Here is a 4,975-nt window from a genome sequence, read left to right on the forward strand (position 1 = left end):
CATTTCTCAACGGATTTTGACCAAACTTTCACAGAAACTTTGTCATCAAGTGCCCTGGCGCATATTGTCGGGGTTTTGCGATTAGATAATCTTTGACCTAATTATGGCCCTTTGTTTTTTTTTTCCTTATACAGAATATATAGTGAACAATTTCTCCTGTGCGCAACTCCTCCTACATTTCTCAACGGATTTTGACCAAACTTTCTCAGAAGCTTTGTCATCAAGTGCCCTGACGCATATTGTCAGGGTTTTGCAATTGGTATATATTTGACCTAATTATGGCCCTTTGTTTTTTTCTTTATAAAGAATATATAGTGAACAATTTCTTCTGTGCGCAACTCCTCCTACATTTCTCAACGGATTTTGACCAAACCTTCTTAGAAGCTTTGTTATCAAGTGCCTGGCACATATTGTCGGGGTTTTGTGATTGGATAATATTTGACCGAATTATGGCCCTTTGTATATTTTTTCCTTATACAGAATATATAGTGAACAATTTCTACAGTGCGCAACTTCTCCTACATTTCTCAACGGATTTTGACCAAACTTTCTCAGAAGCTTTGTCATCAAGTGCCCTGGCGCATATTGTCAGGGTTTTGTGATTGGATAATATTTGACCTAATTATGGCCCTTTGTTTTTTTCCTTATACAGAATTGAACAAATTCTTCTGTGCTGAACTCTTCCTACATTTCTCAACGGATTTTGTTGAAACTTTCACAGAAGCTTTGTCATCAAGTGCCCTGGTACATATTGTCGGGGTTTTGTGATTGGATGATATTTTACCTAATTATGGCCCTTTGTTTTTTTTTTCCTTATACAGAATATATATAGTGAACACTTCTTCTGTGCGCAATTCCGCCTACATTATTCATGTTTTACATTGCACATAGTTACATTGTTTGTTGCTTGTATTTGTATTTCAAATACAACATATTTATCTACAATGGTGATAATTGAAAACCTGGTTTAATGGCATTGCCATGTTTCTTGTTATATGTAGATTTTAAATAAAAATATTTTCTCCTACGAATGTATTTTGTATTTTTTTGTTTTTTCTTTCAAATAAAATCAACGATAACCTTCTAAGGTAATATCTATTGCTAAAAATTTATATCAAGCAATGAATGTAAGAAAGCAAGAGCTAAATACTGTATAATTATTTCATCGTCGGATACCCACGGCCGAACCATTAACATTTATCAGTATGTAACATGTTTATCAAACGTGGGTATCCGACGATGAATTATTTACAAAATCAATTCATTACATCTAGTTACAAATTTATTTGCAATTTACCACTCTACTGTTTGATTGTCTTGTTGTACATTTATTTTGGGCCGGAGGCCTATATTACTAGAAATAAACTGAAACCGAAAGTAAGTCACTATAAATGCAACATAATTATAACAACCTTTTTTTTTTTATTTGGTAGTTTAGAACGGAGGAAGGTAGTCTAGTAACTGGTGTCACTCTCCACGAACGATGGCACAGGAACTTGAAATTCTATCAATATTAAAGATAATATGCAAAATATGCCCCCATATTATATAAAAAAAATTATAGTATATCGGGGGTATATTTGGATATTATCATTGATATTGGTTATTTGATAGAATTTCAAGTTCCTGTGAACGATGGTTAGGAAACTGCCCGCCTATATGACAGAAATACTGTTGGGAAAAGGCGTAAAAAGAAACAAACAAACAAAATATTTATCTTTGCTGTTTTATGAACATGAGTCAAAAGGAGCATTAGTCGACATTTCCTATTCAATATCTTCACACTTTACTTCATATTGTATATAAAAGAACAATGTGTTATACAAATGTCCGTCTTGCGAAGTTTTACTCGCGCTTGTCAATAAAAACAGTAATATAATAATAAAATTATTATTTTTATCTTTTCTTTACAGTTTGTTGCTTTATATAAATGATTAATAATATGAAATTTTAAAATAGTGTGTACATACGTACAGATATGACGTAATCATACAAATAAAACAACTAATGTGATTTGTCGCCAATCCTATTGTTGTTACACAGTATACATATAAATAGTTTGGGGGGATGACGTATTTCAACACTCTCAACAATCAAAGAAAAAAATATTAAAAACCTGGATGCTTGTTAAAGTTGGTTTAAATTATCCTGTACATTTCTGGATGGAACAGCAACAAACTACCTGACAAACATCCTCCAGAAGCAGCCAAATGTATCACAGAATGACGGACAATGCTGTTCTAAAAGCGCTGTCTGAAATCCTTCACATCTTCTGTCCTTATTTCCTATACTATCCCAAAATTTCAACGTGAATTAGTGCCCAACTGACATAGATAAAAATTAGAAATAATTTGTGATTTAAACAGTTTTTTATCCTGATATAAGATATTTACATGTTGTGTTTTCAAGGAATTTCAAAAATACCTAAAGATATGAAAAATACTGTTAAAAGTGATTCATTAAATAATTATGTAAAAGAATCAAATAACCATGAGAAGCACATATCTACATTTCGCGTTATCCAAAATCGTGTAAACCGGTATACCATATATATAGCCAGGCATAAGAATGCAAATAACGGGATATTCAGTAATGCTCTGGATAAATTACATGCAGGCATTTTCTTTAAATGGATTCACCTTTCTGTTAGAACTGTTGCAGGAAATATGTTTTTCAGAAGGCATCCGTCAGTCACATTGCATGTTTTGGACACACCAGAACCCACGACGGAGAGAATATCTCGATGAAGAGTGCATAGAAATCCAAAACAAAATTGGGAAACAGGAGGGTAGAATCACATTTTGGTTTTCTTAAAAAAAAGGATTGAATTTTAAATAAATGTTTAAAAAGATGAAAACTTACCCTGCGATTGACCTATTTTTACAGTCACATCTGGTGTTATGCTTCACGTCTGGTGCAGCGGAAATTCACATACAATTTTTACCGATGCTCATTTTTGAGATACATATAGGGTTTCACCCCCGTGGTTATGATTATAATAATCAAAAGGACTCGATATTTCTTCATTAAATCATTACACTTCAGAGAGAATGGAGTGCAGCGAGTCTGACACAACCGCGCAAATGAATGTTCTCGAGTGCACCAATTAATTCATCAACTGATTATCTTCTGAACATTTTATGTTTAAAGGGTAACTTTTCATGTCTTTCATGCATTCGAGTGAAACGGAATATGTGACACTTAAAATCTTATTTTGAATATGAGTTAATCAGATCGTAAACGTAGAGAAAAATGGTTCACTCAAGTTCTGGGCAACTTGTTAATCCTTTACTCGGTACTAGTAAATATTTTCAACTGCGTACAACTGAAAATGTAAACAAATTCGAGTTAAACGGGGAAAATGTTCCGCACGAAAATTGGACATTTCGTTCACTTAATTATTTGTCAACCATTAGAACCACGCTAAAGAATATATACGACTGCACTAAACATGACATTTTTGTGTGTAAACCAGATTTTTTTCTGCTGAATAAAAGCAAACTACATGTGCTTGTCAAATCCATATGCTGAATTGAAGTGGATCTGAAATGTGTGGTAATGTATCTCTAAAATTAGATTATTTTTCCATTTTTCATTTACCCTTAAAATCCCTTAATTAAACCCACACACACAAATGAATATTGTCGAGCGCACAAAACTGAACTTTTTGCCGAAAATTTCTAACTTTCATATATTTCTAGTAGAGCAAAGTAGTGGGCTAAAAAAAGTTTTGAAAATTGTTCGCATCGATAATTGGACGTTTCATTCACTTATTCAATCACACTTATGAATATTTATGACAGCCTGTACTTAATTAGCTTGATATAGATTACCTTACTGCTGAAAATGTGTAATTAATTGTCATTTTTTTTGTATTCAAAGTTATAAATAGCTTTTCGGAAACGTGGAGAAAAATGTTCCCCAAAAGTTTTGAACATTTGGCCAATCTTTAGTACCGTGCTACTGCATGAATAATGTCGTGCGCAAAAGCAGAACATTTTCCAATTTTTCCCAATGAAAATGTATAACTTTTTCTTATCTATGATTGAAATGGTTTAACTCATCAAATTATTCTTATATATGAGTGAAAAGGTGTAACTAATTAACTTCTTATATATAAGTGAAGCAGACCCCCCCACCTCTCAAGTTTAGACAACTGTTTAACCCTAAGTTCCGTACTGAAAACTTGTAAATGAAACATGTGCTGATGCAAGAGAGTAACTATTAATCTTCTTGCGTTAATCACGGATTTATAAATCCGTGCGTTAATTGAGTAAACGGCCGGATACCTTAAGGAAAAAGCCAAACATGAAAAAGGACGTTTCCCCCATTTTTTCGTAACTGCCCAAATGAATATTTTCAAAGGCGTCAAACTAAACATTTTCTGCCAAAAATGTGTTACTAGTACTACTAACATTGTTTTAGATAAAGCCGATCAGTAATACTTAGAAAAATGTTTCCACAACTGGTCAACCCTTGATGCCTTCTTATTACTGCGTCACGAGTCTCTATAATGGCAGTAAAGGGCATCTAAAGTATCAATTAAGGTCATGATAAACCTGTTTTTGCTCCAGACCTATAGATCTATACAAAAATGCATAGCATATCTTTATAAGAGATTATCGTTTAATTGTCGGAACTTATTTAACAGTGATTTTCGCGGGAAATGAGCGATATTTAATAACCTAATTTCAGACAAAAAGTAGTTCTCAATACCAATTCACATCAAGAGTGTATTTTTATATTTCTACGTATTGATTGCTTTTACAAACATCTTTTCATATAAATTTATGCTTTTTACATAATTATGAAACATGAAAATGTCAATAAAGCTCCTAATTTGACAATAATCTAAAAAATAGTCCAGATTTTCTAACCGCGTAAATGATTGGTCTAAACTTTATCACAATTAGTCATTTGCCACTTTTTAACCAATGAAAATAAACGTCTGTAAAGATTCTTCTCCAATGTACCG

This window comes from Ruditapes philippinarum, unplaced genomic scaffold (assembly GCF_026571515.1).
Source record: "Ruditapes philippinarum isolate M1 unplaced genomic scaffold, ASM2657151v2 ctg421_1_1_1_1, whole genome shotgun sequence".
NCBI lineage: Eukaryota > Metazoa > Mollusca > Bivalvia > Venerida > Veneridae > Ruditapes > Ruditapes philippinarum.